The sequence below is a fragment of the Artemia franciscana genome, chromosome 8, assembly GCF_032884065.1.
Source record: "Artemia franciscana chromosome 8, ASM3288406v1, whole genome shotgun sequence".
NCBI lineage: Eukaryota > Metazoa > Arthropoda > Branchiopoda > Anostraca > Artemiidae > Artemia > Artemia franciscana.
The window spans coordinates 41,252,467-41,261,101 of record NC_088870.1 but is presented as its reverse complement, the minus strand read 5'-3'; the positions used below and the strand labels follow the sequence as shown (position 1 = coordinate 41,261,101).

General features: G+C 36.2%; 1 protein-coding gene across 1 annotated transcript in view; it reads left to right on the top strand.

Annotated features, from left to right (window-relative positions):
- LOC136030439 (DNA polymerase theta-like) overlaps positions 1-8,635 on the top strand; it is a gene marked incomplete in the record, with an annotated part of 266,307 nt that overhangs the window by 82,863 nt on the left and 174,809 nt on the right.

Below are 8,635 nucleotides of genomic sequence, written 5' to 3'. Positions count from 1 at the left end.
AAGAAAAGTAAACAGCTACATTAAACCAAAGATGAGCAGAGATAATATTAAATAATTTGTCAAGCTTAAAAAATACCATAAATGACCCTCAATAAATAACGTAAACTAATAGAAATTACATTAAATAACCAATTAGAGTCAAAACAAGATGCAAATCTCGCAAAGTGGAGTAGGGCTAAGGCCCCCATTGCCCTCTAAAGACAAAAAAATAATTTGCACTTTACTGAAAACAAAACACATTTTAATCGTTTTCTCGTTTTAAATTCAAATCCAAAATTATTAAGACTTTCAGGAATGAATACCAGTACATAACATTATCGTACATTACCACAGTACATTACCAGTAACTATCAATCGACAATCATTTGTTGTTTTTTTTTAGTAATCTGGGTTAGGATGGTTATTTCTCTTTTCTTTTTTTAATCTTATAAGAAATAAAAACAAATAGTTCAAAGTAAGGATTATTTTTAGAAAAATTAAAATTATGTTCTGGCCTTTAAAAGGCACTGGGTGCGTTAGCTCTACTCCTCTTTGTGAGAGTTTCTGCTTGTTCTGAATATTACTTGGTTATTTATTGTAATTTCTATTCGTTTTGGTTTAGGTTTACTTATTGATAGTGATTTACGGTAGTTTTGCACTGGAAAAGTTACTTAACTTTATTTCTGCTCATCTCTGTCTTAATGTAGCTCTTTATTTTTTTCTGAAAAATTCTTTCGCGAAAATAGTTCTTTTTTGAATTGAAGTGAATTATGGGCCCCTTTTCTACATCTTTCATTGCCACTATGGCAAGATATACAAGCCTCTGTAGGTTGTTTACTTGTCTTTTGTTCTATATTATAGTATTATTGGATTTGAATAATATTTACTAATTTTGTTTTTCCTCCTTTATTTTGTAATTTCGTCGTCCTTTTCTTTTCTTATACTGCAAAGAGCTTTGGTAAGCACCAGTCTCAGGCTTTATAAATGCAAGATTTTGTCAGTAAAATTTCTAAGTAAGTTGCCTACTTTTCAAAAAGATTTTTTTTTATTTCTACAGTAAGCATTTTTCCTTTTTTTTTGTTTTTCTTTCATAAGTATTCTAACATGCTTCCCAAAGACCTTTCTGGTCGAGACAAGACTTCAGACCCAAAACACGGATGCCGCACCTTAAATATTAAATTATCTGTTTTGATAAATTACTTAAATGATATATATGCCTGGCACATATAAATTACCTGTTTATTAGACTATTAGCCCTTTCTATGGTGCAAATCGCCAAATCGCAGTGCTTGAAACCACCAGGTGGTGTTTGACTGCCCATAAATCCACCAATTCGAAGTCCGGTGCCTTTGAGTAGCTTCTGTAAAATATTTAAACATAAATACGGCATTTCAAATCAATTAAAATATGAGGGATGGAGGAAAGGGGGATTATGGGGGAATAGAGAGAGGGAAAAACATAGAAATAGAGAAGAGGAAGGGAGAGAAGAGAGATACCAGAAGTACTTTTATCTTTTAACTATCCAATAAAATTCGCAATGTCGCTTATTTTTTTTTTCTTTCAGTAAGCTTAAACGTATTTAATTTATTTCCCACTACGCAAAAGATAGCAAACTAACTAGTTTTCCTTGTCAAGAAATTTAAAGGGGATGAACGAGTACAGATAAATTTGCAGAAAAGCATTTCTTCCAATAGCAAGGCCAGACTTGACACAATACTTAGTCCTATTATCCAACAGCTATCCAGAGGTCCTCCACAAACACAAAACCATAGAAATTGTTTTGAATTTGAGGGAGTTTACCCCACCCCTTCCCCAGCCTCCAACTCTATAAGCTAAAAATTAACTTATTTCCCTAATAATTCGAGATCGAACAATCTAGCACAAGGGAATGGAATAAAAGGTTTTTTTTTAAAAAAAAAAAAAAATATCCAAACGGCCAAAAGAAATATAATAAAACGTACGAAAAAACATGTAAGTTAAACTTATGATAAAATAAAACATGTAATGAATACATATTTTCTGGCTAAAAAATGGATAAGCTTAATCATGTACATTTATGTTTGACAATACTATTTTCTACCCCTTGATTTTGGAGTATTGGTTTTGTTGAATGTGCTGATTACGACCCTGTTGAAAACATTGATTGAAAGTCTAGTGGTCTTGCTTTCATCTTCTACATTTTCAGTTCAAACGTTATGAAAGGCAATCGGTAAGTAAAACAATTGCGACTATTAACTGGCTATATTTGTTGTGCTCAAAAATGTTTCCAATATGCAACTAGTAAAGCTTTAGCGTACACAGTGAGGGTCGAGAAAGGGGGTGAGACATCCCCCCAAATATAGAACAATTTCTTTTTATTTTAAGTTTTAATATCGCTCTTTACTTTCATTATACTCGAGATTTTTTTAGAATATACTCAATTTTAAATCAAGATAATTACTATAAATTTGTTTTCACAACAAACTTTTACCATCAAGATTAATCAAAATAATAGTTGCCTTCCTGAATCAGCTTCGAAGGGCAATTTTTCCTCGCTAAACTTTTTTTAATAGCTTTTTTAAAATTTCAGTAACTATGGGATGAGCTTTTTTTCTAGGTTGCAGCGATCGTTGCAACCGTGTTGACATAGACTAAGTTCTTTAGATATTTTCAAAGTACTGATACCCCAAAATAGGCGAAATCTAATATTTTTCTAACTTTACTCATAAATAAAGTTAAAAATTGTGGATTGGACGTTATATTTCGGCAGTGTCTGAAGTGCTTTAATAGTTACCATAATCTACATAGTACAAATGTCGATAAAAATACAGAAGAAGTAAGCTCTATACCTAGTGAAGCAAAGATAGCACTGCAAGAGCCGGAGAAAAAATTTAGGCAAATGGTTGGACCACAGCGGTAGTTCTCGGTGTTCACATTGATGTCGAACAGGCACAGGGGAAAAGTTTCATCTAATAGGAAAGGATATATGATGCTTTATTTCAGTAAGTGGTAAATGGTCAGTTGAAGAAAGAAGGATGCACTTGGCGAGTTTTAGGTAAGTGGCCCGTAATTTTGTCCAATGTGTGGGGATAATGATAATTCAGAGCATTTTATATGTAATTGTAAGAAGTTAAACGGTTTGAGGGACAACATTTTTGGGATTGGGGAAAGAAAGAAGAAATGTATGATAGAATAAATACCAAACATGATAACTATACATTCACGTCTTGTCAGGCACAGGTTTGAACTGGACTTACCGTATCAGTCAGACCCAAAACCTTTGACCTGTAATTCATTGAAGAGCCTATAATAATAGAAGGGGTTAAACCCACTGAATTAATATTAAAGGATCTTGGATATTGACAATATTTAGATTATTTACTTCGTAATGAGAACTTTGAATATCGTATTATTCTTGGACTTCAGAAACCAGTCCGGTAAAATCAGCAGCCCCCCTCCTTCCAAGAAAGTACAACAACCAATCTCTCTTTTAAAAATTGGTCCACCTTGAGCCTATCCCTTCGAATGGTTGATTTTGATTCCCAATTTTGGAAAATTTGGACAGTCTGCTTTATTTAAACCTTCGGATAGCAGATTTAATTTTTTTTTTTTTTTAATTTAGATTTTGAATAGAATTTTCGACGGAATATTAGGGAATTGATCGCAAATAGATAAACAAGTTTTACCTGGAAGTAATACAACTTTTCTCTTGTAACCGATACAAAGGGTAGAATAACTATTCCTTTAGTTTTTCTTTCTGTTAAAGTTTTGACCAATAGGATTTCTGACACAAGAGTTTTTCCTGAAAATATATAAAAAGGCTAAAAACGGTAATTAAGAATTATTATAACGAGAACAAAGTTCATTAACATAAAATCTAAGCCATTAAAAGAGTAAACTGTAATAATAATTTATGTGAACGATCTTTATAAAAACCCTGATAATACAGATCTATGGAAATTAGTTGTTTTAGGACCTATAGAAGTCGTCATTTTAGTTCCTAAACAATTTTTACTTACAATCCACAAGAAAAGGAATTATTTTACCTAATATAGTTGAAGTCCAGTCAAAAATGTGCTGCAATTCCGCTTTCAAGGGGTTACAATGAAAGAAAGATTAAGGTGGCAAGGTCATGTTTTACGAATGAATGGTGATGGATTGCCAAAGACTTTTCTTTTTGGCCGTCCGTGCGGGGGCCAAATGAAAACCAGGTGGCCCTCAAATGGGTTGTGAAGAAGTCATAAGAAAGGATCGAAAGGAAATTAGAACTTCATGGTGGGAGTGAGATGTAAAGAGCAAAGCTTATAAAAGATCAAGATCGATGTGGAGCATGAGCAGCTGTATTAGCCTCAGTGCTTGGTGCTAAAGGAAATTAGAACTTCGTGGAAGGAAGGGATTTGTAAAGAGTAAAGCTTAGGACAAATCGAGACAAATATAAATGTGTATTGGCCTCAGTGCTTGGTACTAAAGGAAATCAAACCTTCATGGGGGGAGCAAGTTGTAAAGAATAAAGCTGAAAATAAACCAAGATAGAGGTGGAGCATGCGCAGCTGTATTGGCCTCAGTGCTTGGTGCTAAAAGAAATTAGAGCTACAAGGGGGATGGAGTTGTAAAGAGTAAAGCTTACCCTTTCTTAATCCTTTCTTAATTTTGCTTCATATAGTTCAGTTGGGGCTATTTCAAGTTTTTTTTTTTTTTTTTATAAAGACGCCTTAGCTGCTGAAGAGCATCTTTTCTTATAAGCGGCCGTAAACCACTAAAAAAAGAATCAGCCTGCTAAAGAATACCTTTTCTTATTAGCCACCATAAGACCCTAAAGAACGACTTAGCTGATAAAGAATGTCTTTTCTTATTAGACGCCCTAAAGCACTAAAAAAGAAATAGCCGCTAAAGAACATCTTTTCTTATAAGCCACCCTAAAGCCGTAAACAACGCCTTAGCTGCTGAAGAGTGTCTTTTTATATTGGTGATCCTAAAGGACTAAATAAAGAATTAGCCCGCTAAAGAATGCCATTTCTTATTAGCCACCCTAAAACTCTAGAGAATGCCTTAGCTGTTAAAGAGTGTATTTCCTTATTAGCGGCCCTAAAGCCATAAACCACGACTTATCTACTGAAGAGTGTCTTTTTGTATTGGTGATCCTAAAGGACTAAATAAAGAATTAGCCCGCTAAAGAATGCCATTTCTTATTAGCCACCCTAAAACTCTAGAGAATGCCTTAGCTGTTAAAGAGTGTATTTCCTTATTAGCGGCCCTAAAGCCATAAACCACGACTTATCTACTGCAGAGTGTCTTTTTGTTTTGGTGATCCTAAAGGACTAAATAAAGAATTAGCCCGCTAAAGAATACCATTTCTTATTAGCCACCCTAAAACTCTAGAGAATGCCCTAGCTGTTAAAGAGTGTCTTTCCTTATTAGCGGCCCTAAAGCCATAAACCACGATTTAGCTGCTGAAAAGTGTCTTTTTTTTTATTAGCGATCCTAAAGCACTAAAAGAAGAATTAGCCAGCTAAAGAATGCCTTTGCTTATTAGACACCCTAAAGCCCTACAGAACACTTTAGCTGCTAAAGAGTGTCTTTTCTTATTAGCAGCCCAAAAGATTTAATTAAAGCTAAGAGCTCATATGGCACTTGTGAGGAGGCAAGAAGAGCTAAGAACCAAGAGGTCAAATGGTATGAGCTCTAAGAAAATTCTAAGAATCAATACATTGATTTAAAAGGACAATAAGAGGGTTAATGCCGGTCGGGATTTAAAATAAGAGCTCTGAGTCACGATGTCCTTCTAAAAAACAAAATTCATTAAGATTCGATCACCCACACGTAAGTTATAAATATTTCATTTTTTCTGATTTTTCCTCTCCCTTTAGCCCCCAGACGGTCGAATCTGGGAAAACGACTATATCAAGTCAATTTGTGCAGCTCCCTGACACGCCTACCAATTTTCATCGTCCTAGCACGTCCAGAAGCACCAAACTCTCCAAATCACTGAACCCCTCCCCGCAACTCCCCCAAAGAGAGCGAATCCAGTACGGTTACGTCAATCACGTATCAAGGACATTTGCTTATTCTATCCACCAAGCTTCATCCCGATTCCTCCACTCCAAATGTTTTCCAAGATTTCCCCCTCCAACCCCCCCCCAAATGTCAAAACATCTGGTCGGGTTTTGAAATAAGAGCTCTTAGACATGAATTCGTTCTAAGTATCAAATTTCATTAAGATCCAATCACCTATTCGTAAGATAAAAATACCCCAATTTTCACGTTTTCCAAGAATTCCAGTTTCCCCATCCAACTCCCCCAATGTCACAGGATCTGGTCGGAATTTAAAATTAGAGCTTTAAAGCACAAGATCCTTCTAAATATCAAATTTCATTAAGATCTGGTCACCCTTTCGTAAGTTACAAATACCTCATTTTTCCAAATTACCCCCCCCCCCCCAACTCCACCAAAGAGAGCATATCCGGTCCGGTTATGTCAGTCACGTATCTTAGACAGGTTTTTATTCTTCCCATCCAGTTTCATCCTGATCTCTCCGCTTTAAGTATTTTCTAAGATTTCCGGTCCCCCCAACTGCCCCCCTAATGATGCTGGATCCAGCTGAGACTTAAAATGAGAGATCTGAGTTATGAGTTCCTTCTAAATATGAAGTTTCATGAAGATCCGATTACTCCTTCGTAAGTTAAAAATAAGTCATTTTTCTAATTTTCCAGAATTCACACCCCCCCCCCCAATAGAGCGGATCCGTTCCGATTATGTAAATCACGTATCTAAGACTTCTGCTTATTTTTCACACCAAGTGTCATCCCGATTCCTCCAATCTAAGCGTTTTCCATGATTTTAGGTTCCCCCATCCCAAACTCTCCCCAGTGTCACCAGCTCCGGTCGGGATTCAAAATGAGAGCTTTGAGACACGATATCTTTCTAAATATCAAATTTCATTGAGATCCGATCACCCATTCGTAAGTTAAAAATACCTCATTTTTTCTATTTTTTCACAATTAACCCCCCCCCCCCAAATACCCCAGAGAGAGCGGATCTGTTCCGGTTATGTCGATCATGCATCTAGGACTTGTGCTTATTTTCCCCCCCAAGTTTCATCCCGATCCTTCCACTCTAAGTGTTTTCCAAGATTTTAGGTTTCCCCCTCCGAACTCCCCCCAAATGTCACCAGATCCGGTCATGATTTAAAATCTGAGACACGATATCCAGCCAAAAATAAAATTTTATTAAGATCTGATCAACCGTTCGTAAGTTAAAAATACTTCAATTTTTCTATTTTTTCCGAATTAACGGGCCCCCCACTCCCCCCAGATGGTCAAATTGCGAAAACGAATATTTCTAATTTAATCTGGTCCGGTCCCTGATACGCCTGCCAAATTTCATCGTCCGAGCTTACCTGGAAGTGCCTAAAGTAGCAAAACCGGGACCGACAGGCCGACATAATTTGCGATTGCTATAAGACACTTGGTTAATACCAAGTGCCATAAAAAATAACTTAACCACTAAAGAACGCCTTTTCTTATTAGCACCCTTAAAGCACTAAACAACGCCTTAGCTACTGAAAAGTGTCTTTTTTTTATTAGCGATCTGAAAGCACTAAAAAAAGAATTAGCCCGCTAAAGAATGACTTTTCTTATTAGCCACCCTAAAGCCCTACAGAACACTTTAGCTGCTAAAGAGTGTCGTTTCTAATTAGCGGCCCAAAAGATCTAAAAAATAACGTAAACGCTAAAAGACGCCTTTTCTTACTAGCACCCTTAAAGCACTAAACAACGCCTTATCTGCTAAAGAGATTCTTTTCTTATTAGCGGGCCTAACGCACTAAAAAAAGAATTAACCGCTAAAGAACGCCTTTTCTTATTAGCCACCCAAAAGCGCTAAGGAACGCCTTAGATGCTAAAGAGTGTCTTTCCTCATTAGTGGCCCTAAATGCCTAAAAGACAACTCAACTGCTAAAGAACGCATTTTTTTACTAGCCATCCTAAAGCCCTAAAGAGCGTCTTAGCTACTAAATAGTGTCTTTTCTTATTACGGCCCTTAAGTCCTAAAAAACTACTTAACCGCTACAGAACACCTTTTCTTATTAGCCACCGTAAAGCCCTAAAGAATGCCTTAGCTGCTAAAGAGTACCTTTTCTTATTAGCCACTTTAAGGCCCTACAGAACACCTTAGCTGCTAAAGAGTGTCTTTTCTTATTAGCGGCCCAAAAGCTCTAAAAAATAACTTAAGTGCTAAAGAATGCTTTTTCTTATTAGCACCCTTAAATTACTAAACAACGACTTAGCTGCTAAAGAGTTCTTTTCTTATTATAGGGCCTGATGCACAAAAAAAAAGAATTAACCGGTAAAGAATGCCTTTTCTTCTTAGCCACCCTAAAACCATAAAGAACGCCTTAGCCGCTAGAGAGTATCATGTTTTATTAGCGGCCCTGAAGCCCTAAAAAACAACTTAACCGCTAAACAACGCCTTTTCTTATTAGCCACCCTAAAGCCCTAAAGAACACCGTAGCTGCCAAATAGTGTTTTTCTTATTAGTGGCCCTAAAGCCCTAAAAAACATCTTAACCACTAAAGAACGCCTTTTCTTATTAGCCACCATAAAGCCCTACAGAATGCCTTAGCTGTTAAAGAGTGTCTTTTTTTATTAGCGATCCTAAAGCACTAAAAAAAAAGAATTAG